Below are 13579 nucleotides of genomic sequence, written 5' to 3'. Positions count from 1 at the left end.
TACCTGCTGTTGCTGCGGGTCAGCACGGGTCAGTGTGGCCCTGGGCCTCGGGGGCTCCCGGCCCCTCCGTCTGGCTCAGTCCTGAGGGTCCCCTCCCAGTGTGGGCGCCCTCAGCCTCACCTGCTTTCTCTCTGCAGGGCGCTGTGCTCGGCCTGTGCTGACCCAGTCCCCGTCTGCATCCTCCTCCCTGGGAGGCTCGGCCACGCTCACCTGCACCCTGAGCAGTGAGCATAGCACGTACTTCATTCAGTGGGATCAGCAGAACCTGGGCAGGCCCCTCGGGATGGGATGAGGCTGACCAGTGACGGAAACGACACCAGAGGGGACGGGATGCCCGACCGCTTCTCCGGCTCCAGCTCCGGGGGACCGCTACCTGACCATCAGCAGCCTCCAGGCTGACGACGAGGCTGATTACATCTGTGGTGTCAGCTCTAATGATGGTGGCCAAAGCGGGTACCACAGTGACTCAGACAAAGGGGAAGTGAGGCACAAACCCCCTCCCGTGCCCTCTGCCCACGGGCACCCGGGTGAGCTGCTGCCTGTCCGTCCCCAGGGCCCTGACCTGAGTGTCCCCTCAGAAATCCATCTCCCTGACTCTCTCCCAGAGACACCAGCAGGAGAGGCAGAAACAAGTTAATTTTAAGTGGTTTGGAAACTGGACATTGTGTTTCCTCTTCCACAAGCCTGTGTGGACGATGCTGGGAGAGGCCAGCCCAGACCAGGGGGGAGCGTGACCCTGGGAGGGGGCTGAACTGAGATGACCCGACCCCAGGAGGTCCAGGCCCTGTGCTCCCATGGTGGATCTCTCAAGGCAGGGCCATGGAGAGTGGGGTCCAGAGGTCAGAGTGGAGGCACCAGGTGACCTGACTCAGCAGCCCAGGGCGCAGAGCAGGAGCTCCGTCAGGCTGCGGGCTCAGCAGGAACAAATGAGCCTCCGGGGGAGGAGGAAGGAGCCTCGGCCCGACGTGAGTGCAGAGCTGGGTCCTTGTGGAATCAGGGTCGTGTGAGGGGGTCTGTGGGAGGACAGACCTGCAGACAGTCAGCGGGAGTGTGTGATGGAAACACAGAGGGACAGACGGCAGGAAGTGAGGACAGGAACGAAAAGGGAGGCAGTGAACACTCACCCGCTCTGCACTGAGGATGCCGCACCGGTGAGGGGGTCCCCCCTCCAGAGCCTTGCTCAGACGCTAATGGGCAGGCTGACCTGTCGGCCACAGCCTCAGGAGCAGAGACTGTCTCCCCCAACCTGCTCCCCACCCCCTCCTCTCTGGGGGGAGGGATGTTCTCTGTCTTATCTGCACTTCCTGCTCATAATGCCTAAGAGAGAGTCGGTTCCTGGAACCTTCTCTCACTATTCTTTTCCTGTTTTATAACTTAGATACCCAAGAAACCCACCCTTTCTCCAAACATCACTGAGTATGGGTAAATGCATACAGCGGTGTAAGACCCCACAGGCACAATATCCCGCAGCTCAGCCTTTCCCATCGTTTCCCAGGCCCCTCCGCATCAGCCCCTCCTCCACCGCCGCCTCTGGGACTGCGGCCCCGCTGTCTGTTGTTCTGTTAGAACATCACAGAAATGGGAGCGCCCAAGGCAGCCGTGTGGCTCCGGCTTCCTTCACGCAGGGGATGCGTGTGAACTCCATCCACGTGGTTGCAGCTCCTGGCGGCTCCCTCCATGGCCGTCCCCGAGCAGATGTCCCTGGGTGGGTGCGCCACAGTTCTGTTTACCCTTCACCTGTTGCGACATCAGTGTTGCTCTTTGGCAATGTCACATGAAACCTATGCAGCGTTTGTTATGAGCACTCTGTGAGCATGAATTTCCATAGCACTTGGGTAAATACCGGAGGATGGAATTGACGGGTTGCATGGTAGATATGTGTCTACCTAAGAAACTGCCCAGCTGTTAAGCAATGCTGCCGTCTCGTCGCTAAGTCGCATCCAGCCCTTCGTGAGCACAGGGACTCTAGCACATCAGGCTCCTCTGTCCATGGGATTTCCCAGACAAGCACACAGGACCGGGTTGCCGTTTCCTTTTCCGGGAGATCTCCGGGACTCAGGAACTGAACCCATGGATCCTGCATTGGCAGGTGGGTTCTTTCCTGCCGACCCGGCCGGGAAGCCCTCTTCCAACCAGCCCTTTATGAGCACTCATCGACCTGCATCGCGGTTGGCATCTGAGACTAGGATTTTTATCAAAATCCCTCTAAGAGCTCTGGAGTGATTCCTCCTTGTTTTTGGTTCTACTGCCTTAGTGATTATGATCTGGACCATCTTTCAGCTGCTCACTTCTCATCTGTGTACCGTGTTTTGTGAAGGGTGTCATCAAGCATTTGGCCGATTATCAAACTCAGCTTCCCCCAGGGTTGCTTGTTCTCAATGTGTGTGTTCCTGGGTGTCTAGTTCTGCCACTTTATCACAAGTGTAGGTTCGGGATCCACCAGCCCAGTCAGAATAAATCAGTGACCTCTTCCCAAGGATCCCTGCTGTTCTTTGATAGCAACACCCACTTTCTTCCACCCGCTTCCCTGCGCTCCCCATCACCCCAGGCACCATTCATTCATCTCCACTTCTAAAAGTTAGTCTTTTCAGAAATGGTACATAAAAGTAAAAGATAGAATCACATAGTATGTAGCCTTGGAAGAGGAATTTTTCAACCTGTAGAATCACTGGAGAAACATCAACACTGTTCTGTGCGTGAAGAACTCAGTCCTTCTCATGCCCGAGTTATTTTCCAATGTTCAACAACCAAACTCTGCACCCAGCTACCAGTGAAAGGACACCTGGATTGCTGTCGGTTTGGGCGGGTACTCACGCAGGATCTACGGACAGTTTGTGTCTAGTTTCTCTGTGTACATACATCTTCGCTCTTCTCAAATAAAAGTTCAGCTGGGAAGCTGCTGGGATGTATGCTGACCTCGAGGTTTTGAAGAAGCTGTCAACTCTTTTGCAGCGTAGCTGCACCAGTTCACCATCCTCTGAGCCACGCCTCAGTGGTCCAGGTTCTCGGCATCCTTGTCAGTATTTGGGGTTGTCCTTCCATTTGTTTGGAGCATTCATACAGGTACCTAATGATGCCTCATTGTGGTTTCACTTGCATTTCCCTCATGTCTGATGACATAGGCCTTTCCATGTGCTCACGGCCACTTCTGCGTCCTCTTCCATAAAACCTGGCTCTACTCACTGCCCATTTTCTGAGTGTGATATACTCATTTCTTTTCTTTTTTTACTCAGTTGTGAGAGTTTTAGTATACTCCACATACTTGCCCTTCAATGAATGCAGTTTTCAAAAATCCTCTTTCAGGTTGTGATTTGGCTTTTTCTCCATCCTGTTTGGATAACTTGGGCTTCCCTTGTGTCTCTGCTGGTAAAGAATCCGCCTACAATGCGGGAGACCTGGGCTCGATTCCTGGGCTGGGAAGATCCCCTGGAGAAGGGAAGGGCTACCCACTCCAGTACTCAGGCCTGGAGAATTCCAAGAACTGTATAGTCCATGGGGTCCCAAAGAGTCGAACACAGCTGAGTGACTTTGACTTTCAGACAGCTTGCAAAGCAAAAGATATCAGTTTTGATGAGGTTCAAAATATTGATCTTTCCTTTTATGAAGCATGCATCTGCTATCACCAAAGAATTCTTCTTTAACCATAGATCCCAACGATTCTCCCGAATCTAAAGCACGTTTTGTTTTTTTTTAAGTTTCTTTTTTAAAAAAGAAAAGTTTTAAAGTTTTAAAAAGAAAAGTTTGCCTACATGTTCATGCGCCATCTCGTGGAGTCCGATGCTGGAATCCTGGCTCTCACAGCAGCAGGGCCACGGTCCCATCAGAGCCAGCTTCCAGCACTGTCCAGCCCCGCAGACGATGACCTCATCCCAGAGAGGACACCAGTGTGTCCCCCAGGCCCAGAGGGGACCCTGTGAGCAGACAGAGGATGTGGGAAAGAGCTGGGGGAGGGGCAGGCTTTCTCACTCAGCCCAGAGAGGGCCTGGGGACCTGCGCACAGGCCTGGGAGTCAGGCCCCAGGAGACTTCTCCTTGGAGCCCAGCTGCTCTCCACTCAGCAGGGGGCCGGTGCCCAGGCCCGGAGGGGCAGGAAGGAGATTTGCATGAGGACGTCCCTCCTGAGGATAAGAGAGTCCAGAGGCCCCAGCCCAGCTGCAGGCTCAGAGGCAGAGCTCAGGGCGCGTCCACCATGGCCTGGACCCCTCTCCTGCTGCCTCTCCTCACTCTCTGCACAGGTGCGGCCCCCCAGCCCTGCCCACAGGCTCAGGACACACAGGACCCTGGGCTGGGCCTGCCCCGAAGCCAGAACGCAGTCCAGGCACCGCCTCAGGGTGGGATGCCCAGGGAAGGGGTCCTTCCTTCTCATCCCCTCTCCCCCCTCTCTTCCAGGCTCCGCGGTCTCCTATGAACTGATCCAGCCGACTTCAGTGTCAGTGGCCTTGGGACAGACGGCCAAGATCACCTGCTCGGGGGACCTCCTGGATGAAAAATATACTCAGTGGTTCCAGCAGAAACCAGGCCAGGCCCCTGAACTGGTCATTTATCAAGATAGTAAGCGGCGCTCAGGGATCCCTGACCGGTTCTCTGGCTCCAGCTCAGGCGAAACAGCCATCTTGACTATCGGCGGGGTCCGTGCCGAGGACGAGGCCGACTATTACTGTCTGTTGTCTGTCGTGGGACAGTGGCAGTTACAATGCTCACAGTGACACAGACAGATGGGGAAGCGAGACACAAACCCTCCCGTCCCGCTCACACTCTCCTCCAGCCCCGGGAGGACGTAGACTCAGCAGGCACAGGCCTGGCCCGGGTCCCCCAAGCTGAGCCCCCAGGCGGCCCCTCCTCCCGGCCCTCCAGGCAGGCTCTGCACAGGGGGTCCGCAGTGGACCATGGGCAGGACCAGGCTGCCCTGGCGTTGGGCCGTGTGGTTGCCTGAATGACGGACAGACAGAGGGACAGAGACCACTGCTCATGGGCCCTGGATGTCCATACGGTGCTGCCTGGACCCTCAGCAGCCAAATCTCCTGAGTGAATTCAGAGAACGCCGCAGCTCATCGGAGCTTCTCCTGAGCCCAAGGAGGAGAATAAACCAGCCCGGGGCCGGTGTGGGGCCCTCAGGTCCTCCCCTGGCCCCCCACCTCCCTCGAGTGCTGGAGCTGCGCCAGCTCCCAGCTGTGGCCTCCCTGGGAAGGGCTGTCTCTGCAGAGACAGGCCCCCCGCCCAGGCCCTGAGCCCTCTCTGAGGGAGATTCAGCTCAGCGATGCCTGAGGCCAGGAGCCCGGTCCCCGGCTCGGGTCAGGATGACATGCAGGCCCCACCCCGAGTCCCCACCTGTCACCACACTGCAGGACGGCCCCGGCCAGCCTCCCAGGCTTCCATCCAGAGGTCACACTCAGCACCATGCCTGCAGTTCAGAGCGGAGGGCCAAGAATCCAAGAGGAAACCCAAGTCAGGAGGGAACAGTCCTGAGGAGGACAGAGCTACACAGAGGGTAGCAGACATCGCTCAGACCCTGAGGAGCTCGCGTGCGGGACCACGTGACCGGAGGGGAGGGCGGAACCTCCCAGGACCCTGCAGGCCGATGGGCAGAGACACACGAGGTCACAGCAGGGCCGGCTGCCCAGACGCAGGGGGGCTCCTCCTTAAGGCTCAGGGTGAAGAGTCAGGGAAACTGCCCCCGCCCCCCGGTTGTGGGGAAACTTAGCCAGGAGGAAGGACTGTCCTGACCCATGTAAGAGACTGAAATGACAAGTGGAGAAAGGACTTTCCTGAGTCCTAGTGACTTTCCTGAAAGTAAAACCAAAAGTAAAGAAAAAAGAAAAATGAGGGAAAAATACAAATATCCCGTATTCAACAAGGAAAGATTCACAGTACCCAATTCCTAACAAAAATTACCTGTAAAAAATCAAGAAGATAGGAGCTATAGTAAGTACAAAATGTATTGATTCAAACATGCTCTGAAATGGCCCAGAAATTGAAGTTTATAGTCAAGGGCACAAAACCAACCTTTAAAATTATGTTTATTTTCATTCTTGAGATAAAGAGATTCAAAACACATTAAGTAGACACAGGAGAGGTTTAAAAATGATCCAGATTGAATTTCTAATAACGGAAACTACAGCATCTGAAGACTGAACTACTCTGGACAAGATGGACAGCACACGGATGTAGCAAAAGTGAAGAGGAGTGAATGATCCCTCCGCCCATGGCCTGGGTCCTCACCACCTTCTTGTGGCCTCTCCCTGTGCTTCCAAAGCTGAGACATGGCCTTTCCTAAATGCGGCAGGAGGTTCCCTCTCCTTCATCAAAGAAACAAGTGACCAGTGCAGTGACTTTGCTGGCTGCCCTGCCTGGTTTAAACACGGTTTTAACTGCACATGTAATTTAAAATTTTCCAACACACAGGGGTGAGTGCTCTGCTTCACCCAGAGTTCCTGTGCATGAGCCTCAATGTGTGAATCTGCTCCAGAGAGCAAACCTCCAACAGCTCATTTTCTTTCTTTGCTTCTGGTCATTACACTGTCCCTTTTCTGAGCAGAGACCTCAGGTTTGGAGGAGGCGGCTCTGCCTTCCTCAGCCTCGTGTTCCTCCTGGGTCTGCCTGCAGAGAGGCTCCTGCCTCACTGAGCCCTTGGGTTCAAAGGCTCCTGTCCTCCAGAAACACCCCCAGACACCCCTAGAAGTGAATCAGTCCAACTTTGTTTCCAGACAAAGTGGCCACACAAAATGCACCCTCACGGGCGCTGAACATGAGAACTCATGTATATATATATATCTTACAGTAGTTTAAAATTCCCTCAGTCTAAAATGAAACATAGGAATTAGAATTGTGAAGTCAACTGACCAAGAAACCAGAAGAAAAACTGTGCAGTGATCACTCACACACTCTTCCATGAACGTCACATGGGTTACATGGTCCCCTGGAGACTCATAGCCTCCCTCTCTCTCTCTCCATGTACATATATACAGAGGTATGTTTGTGTCTGGGAGAATACAAATACATTTTTCCAGTCCACAGGCCCCACATTCCCTGATGCCTAGAAGGTCTGTCATAGCTGTTGGTTTTGTCCCCAGATAAGATCTTCCTGAGTAAACAATAGGGAATCTTCCGGACCCAGGAATTAGACCAGGGTCTCCTGCATTGCAGGTGGGATTCTTTACCAGCTGAGCTCCCAGGGGTGTGTGTGTGTGAAAGTCACTCAGTCAGGTCCTGCTCTGCCACCGCAAGGACTACACACTCCATGGAGTCCTCCAGGCCAGAATGCTGGAGTGGGGAGCCCTTCTCCTCTCCAGGGGATCCTCTCAACCCAGGGGTTGAACCCAGGTCTCCCGCATTGCAGGCAGATTCTTTACCAGCTGAGCCAGAGGGGAAAACCTACCAGGGAAGCCCCAAGTAAAAGGAAGCTAATCACAAAGATAAGAGCCGAAACTAATAAAATAAAAAGCAAGATGCAGTTTTAAAAAGTCAACAAGACAAAAATCTATGAATCTCTGAGCCAATGGTTCTTAACAAAAGGTCTTTCCGCCCATCCCAGGGGACATTTGTCCATGTCTGGAGACAGTTTTGATTCACACAAATGGAGAGGATGTAGTTGCTGCAGGTATGTAGTGAGTAAAGGTTAAACGATGCTGCTAATATTCTCTGTTCATGGACAACTCCCCACAATAAAGAATCATTTAGCCCAAAATGTTAACTGTTCCAAGTTTGAGAAACTGTTCTCACAGTTCTCTGTTCATATAGTTCAAGCAGAATGAGAGAGAGAGAGAAAGCGAGAGGGAGAAGGAGAAGACCAATATCAAGAATGAAAGAGGATCTCTCTGGTAATTTAGTGGTAAAGAATCCACCTGCCAACGCAGGAGGCATCTCTGGTGCGGGAAGAGACATCTCTGGTCCACTTAATCCCTGGTCCCGGAAGATCCATGTGCTGCAGAGCAACTAAGCCTGCATGCCACAAATATTGCAGCCTGCGCATCTGAGAGCCTGTGCGAGAGGCCACTGCAATGAGAAACCCGAGCTCTGAACCTAGAGAGTAGCCCCCACTCTCCTCAAGTAGGAAAAAGCCCATGCTGCAACAAAGACCCAGCACGGCCAAACATGAATAAATAAATGAGTAGAATTATCATAAAGGAAACCCCATAGTCATCAAAAGGATAAGAAGTAAAAATTAACAACTTTAGATCCAATAACTTTGACAACAGATGAAATGAACAAATTCCCTGAAAGAAGTATTAAGCTACTCAGTTCAGTTCAGTCGCTCAGTCATGACCGACTCTTTGCGACTCCATGGACTGCAGCACACCAGGCCTCCCTGTCCATCACCAACTCATCATCGAGTCGGTGATGCCATCCAACCATCTCATCCTCTGTCGTCCCCTTCTCCTCCCGCCCTCAATCTTTCCCAGCATCAGGGTCTTTTCCAATGAGTCAGCTCTTCGCATCAGGTGGCCAAAATATTGGAGTTTCAGCTTCAGCATCAGTCCTTCCAATGAATATTCAGGGCTGATCTCCTTTAGGATTGACTGGTTAGATCTCCTTGCAGTCCAAGGGATTCTCAAGAGTCTTCTCCAACACGACAGTTCAAAAGCATCAATTTTTGGCATTCAACTTTCTCTATGGTCGAGTTCTCACATCCATATGTGACTACTGGAAAAACCATAGCCTTGACTAGACTGACCTTTGTTGGCAAAGTAATGTCTCTGCTTTTTAACATGCTGTCTAGGTAGGTCATAACTTTCCTTCCAAGGAGTAAGGGTCTTTTAATTTCATGGCTGCAGTCACCATCTGCAGTGATTTTGGAGCCCCCAAAATGAAGTCTGTCACCGTTTCCACTGTTTCCCTGTCTATGTGCCATGAAGTGATGGGACCGGAAGCCATGATCTTAGTTTTCCCAATGTTGAGCTTTGAGTCAACTTTTTCACTTTTTCACGTTCATCAAGAGGCTCTTTAGTTCCTCTTCACTTTCTGCCATAAGGGTGGTGTCATCTGCATATCTGAGGTTATTGATATTTCTCCCGGCAATCTTGATTCCAGCTTGTGCTTCCTCCGGCCCAGTGTGTTTCACTCTGCATATAAGTTAAATAAGCCAGGTGACAATATACAGTCTTGATGTACTCCTTTTCCTTTTTGGAACCAGTCTGTTGTTCCATGTCCAGTTCTAACTGTTGCTTCCTGACCTGCATACAGGTTTCTCAGGAGGCAGGTCAGGTGGTCTGGTATTCCCATCTCTTTAAGAAATTTCCATAGTTTATTGTGATTCACACAGTCAAAGGTTCTGGCAGAGTCAATAAAGCAGAAATAGATGTCTTTCTGGAACTCTCTTGCTTTTTCGATGACCCAGTGGATGTTGGCAGTTTGAACTCTGATTCCTCTGCCTTTTCTGAATCCAGCTTGAACATCTGGAAGTTGACGGTTCACATAGTGTTGAAGCCTGGCTTGGAGAATTTTGAGCATTACTTTACTAGCGTGTGAGATGAGTGCAATTGTGCGGTAGTTTGAGAATTCTTTGGCGCTGCTTTTCTTTGGGATTGGAATGGAAACTGACTTTTTCCAGTCCCGGGGCCACTGCTGACTTTTCCAAATTTGCTGGCATATTGAGTGTAGCACTTTCACAGTATCATCTTTCAGGATTTGAAATACCTCAATTGGAATTCCATCACCTCCTCTAGCTTTGTTCGTAGTGATGCTTCCTAAGGCCCACTTGACTTCACATTCTATGATGTCTGGCTCTAGGTGAGTGGTCACACCATTGTGATTATCTGGGTCGTGAAGATCTTTTTTGTACAGTTCTTCTGTGTATTCCTGCCACTTCTCCTTAATATCTTCTGCTTCTGTTAGGTCCATACCATTTCTGTTCTTTATTCAATTCCTGGGTCAGGAAGATCCCTTTTAATTATTCTGGGTTTAACTCCTGTAGCTTCATTTGTTTAAGACTTTTTTTTAATAATAAAAGCATTCAATGCTGTGTGTTTTTCTCTTGGCATGTATTTAGCGGCACCTCATTAAGTTTACGCATTGTGTTTCCATCTCCATACAGCTTACATATTATTTTGTAATTTGCTTTCAGATTTCTTCTTCAACCTAGGGTGTCTTAGTCTATTTGGGCAGCTACGACAAACTGCCCCAGACTAGGTGGCTTGTAAGCAACAGAAACTTATCCCTAAAGTTCTGGAGGCTAGAAGTCTGAGATCGTGTGGCCAGCAGAGCTGGTCCTGATGAAGGTCCCCTTACGTACAGGTCTCACACTGTGGACTTGGTGCTGGGTCCTCACATCGCAGAAGGAGTCAAGACGCTCTCTGAGGCCACTTCTATAAGGGCTCCAATCCTATGTGTAAGGGCCCTGTTAATCAATCACGGCCTTATCACCTCCCAAAGGCTTCACCTCCTAACCTATCTGGGACTTTAGGTTTTCAACACATGAATCTCAAGGGGACACAAACATTCAAACCAAAGCACAGAGGTTAATTAGAAGTGAAAGTGTTATTTGCTCAGTCATTTCTGACTCTTTGCAACCCCAAGGTAGCTTGCCAGGTTCCTCTGTCCAGGGGATTCTCCAGGCAAGATTCCCTTCTCCAGGGGATCTTCCCAACCCAGGGATCGAAAACCATCTGAGCCTCCAAGGAAGCCCATTTAGAAGTATGTTCTTTACTTTTTAAATATTTGAGAACATTGGCGGATATCTTCCTCATCTTCCTATTGTTGATTTCTAGTTTAAATTCACTGTGGCAAATATAATTTTTATTCTTTAATTTTTTAAAAAGCTACTGAGGGAGTCCCCCGGTGGCCTAGTGATTAGGATTCTGGTCTTTCACTGCCACAGTCTGGGTTCAGCCCCTAGTTGGGGAACTGAGATATTGTTAGCCATGTAGCATAGCCAAAAAACAAAAAAGCTATTGAGAATTTGTTTAAAATCCCAGAATATGGGGAGGCGGGAGCTCCATGCCTGGTAAGGATCACCGGGTGGGCCTGGTGGTGTCGGAGGCCCTGGCCCCCCGGCCAAAAAATAAATAAATAAATAAAATCCCAGAATATGGTCTATTTTAGTGAGTGTTTCACAGACACTAGAAAAAACTGTGCATCTTGCAGATGTTGGTCAAGTGTTCTATAAATGTCAGGTCAAGTTGGCTCTGTTCCTAGTATCCTAAGGCACTACCGATTTTTTATTTGTGCTATTTATTAACAAGTAAGAATTGTAGTAATTTCTGTACACTGTTCAATTTCCCCTTGTAGTTCTATCAATTTTTGCTTCGTGTCTTTTATTTAAATTTTTGTTATCATATGCATATATGTTGAGAATCTGTCATCTTGAACTGAACTCATTAATAATTACGAGCTTTATCCTTGATAATACTCCTTGCTCTGAAGTTTGATTTGTTAGATATGAACATAGCTACTTAGGTTTTCTATGATCCGTTTTGTATTTTATAGCCTTTTCCCATCTTTTTACTTTTATACTATCTGTGCCTTTATGATGTAAAGGAGTCTTTACAGTCAAAATATAATTTCTCAGATTATCTAATTTATATGAAACTATCTTTAAGTTTACTAGTCCTTTCTTCTGTCATCTTCAGACACTTGTTAAGACTATCCAGTGGATGTTTTGTTTTAGATATTAATGTTTCAATTCTATGACTTAATTTGGTTATTTTCAACATTTTCTGTTTCTCTCTGGCATTCTCTATTCACTTGAGCATATTTTCCTTTATAGTGTCAAGTATAGCTAAAAAGCTGTTTTAAAATCTTTGGAAATTTCATTATATCGGTTATCTCTGGGTTTGTCTCCATTCATTGCCTTTTATTTGAACATTGGTCACATGTTCTTATTTCTTCACATTCCTGGTGATTTTGGATTATATCCTGGATATTGCTAATGGTATGGTGTACAGGCTTTGCTTTCTCTTACGTCCCTCTTTAGAATATTGAATTTTTTTTGTCAGAGGGTTTTCTTGACAGAACTCTAGTGATAAACTCTTTGTGTTGCCTGAAGCAGTAGTTCAGTTCAGCCGCTCTGTCTCGTCCAACTCTGCGACCCCGTGAACTGCCGCACGCCAGGCCTCCCTGCCCATCACCAACTCCCGGAGCTTGCTCAAACTCATGTCCATCGAGTCAGTGATGCCATCCAACCAGCTCATCCGGTAGATGAAGCGGTAGAAACCTAGTTTATTTCTCTAACCTTAATGAGGCTGCTTGGAGCCTTCCGCCTGCCTACATAGTTCAAGAATCTGACATATTTAAGTAACACTGATGTGCAGAATAGAGTCTCCTCCACGGCTCTCTCCTTTCTGAGACTTGCTCTTCAATTTCCAGCTCCTGTGGGCCCCCTGAAACTTGTCCTCTGATTATTCACGCCTCTAGGACTATGGATTTTCTGGCCAAGTTTTAGCCACTCCGTCTAGCATAAATTGGGGTTTGCTCTCAGGTAAACAAATTGAGAAAAATGAGAAGCTTACTCCATGCCACATCTTCCTTCCAAGAGTGGGCTGCTATCAAGTTTCCACTGTTTTTGTTTGTTCTCCGGTGACTTTGGGTAGTTGTCATATTTTCTCCAGAGCTCACTGTTGTTTTTCGAAGAATAGTTGGCCCAGTAAGAGCTATTCCTCCATTACTGCAAACTAGAATTCCATTGCTCTGGCTTGGATTCTTTCAGTATACAAATACAATGGTTTATCCTTGTTTATCATTGACAATTCTTCTATTTATTCTCAAAGATAAATCAGATCTTTCAGGAGTCTATTCTTAACTACTCAAAATGACTTAGTATCCCCTCCAAATATAAATATTTTGCTTTGTTGTCTCTATTCCAAGTTATTTATTAATTCATGCAGTCTTTCCAGAACTCTTTTATTCACCCGTTTCTATTCAGAGAAGAACTATTTTCTATTATTTGCTTCTTATCTCGAGACCGTTTATGAGATAAAACAGACTCTTCACTATAGCCTGACCAGATTTTGAAACTAGCTCATGTAAAACTTTTGAAATTCTCAGTGGACTATATCAACCAATTGTTTATGCTTATGTCTTTTTATTTATTTAAGGACAACAATAATTTATCCACAACATATTTTTTTATCTTTTGTTAGAGAGCCATGTTGCCTCATATGTTATTTTAAGGGTTTAATAGTCCAATCCTTTATTAATTATAACTTATCAGCTTGTCTAACATAGAAATGTGATGTGATTTTAAATTCTTGGATTCTTTCTGGATTTTTTAAACTAATATTACATTTGTGATTTTCTAGTCTTGGCTACACATCCCTGATTTTAAAGCTTGTGAATTTAAGAATGCAATCTGATTTTGGTGATTTATTATTTCGCTAAAAATAGCTAATGTTTCTTGTACATACCTTAGATGCCACACAATGCTCTAAGTGTATGACCTCATCTTGTCCTCCAGTTACCCCATAAATTGCCTTCATTTCCATCTGCAGATATAACCTGTTGGAGCACATCCAAGGTAGTGACCACCATTTGATCTAACGCTCTGATCTTTCCAACTGAGAGGAAGTGTTGGAACAGCGCATCAACTTTCTCAGTAAGCCTTCAAAACACGAGGATTCTTGACCTGTGTTTTAGATGGCTTCGTGCAA

At 48.1% G+C, this 13579-nt stretch overlaps 1 pseudogene and 1 gene segment (V, D, J or C); both read left to right on the top strand.

Annotated features, from left to right (window-relative positions):
* The window catches only part of LOC136146030 (immunoglobulin lambda variable 1-40-like), a 168043-nt gene that overhangs the window by 120293 nt on the left and 34171 nt on the right, over positions 1-13579 (top strand).
* Positions 4160-5227, top strand: LOC136145991 (immunoglobulin lambda variable 3-25-like; annotated as a pseudogene).

The sequence above is a fragment of the Muntiacus reevesi genome, chromosome 13, assembly GCF_963930625.1.
Source record: "Muntiacus reevesi chromosome 13, mMunRee1.1, whole genome shotgun sequence".
NCBI classification, from domain to species: Eukaryota; Metazoa; Chordata; class Mammalia; order Artiodactyla; family Cervidae; genus Muntiacus; species Muntiacus reevesi.
The sequence above is the reverse complement of the archived record's forward strand: the minus strand, read 5'-3'. Positions and strand labels throughout refer to the sequence as shown.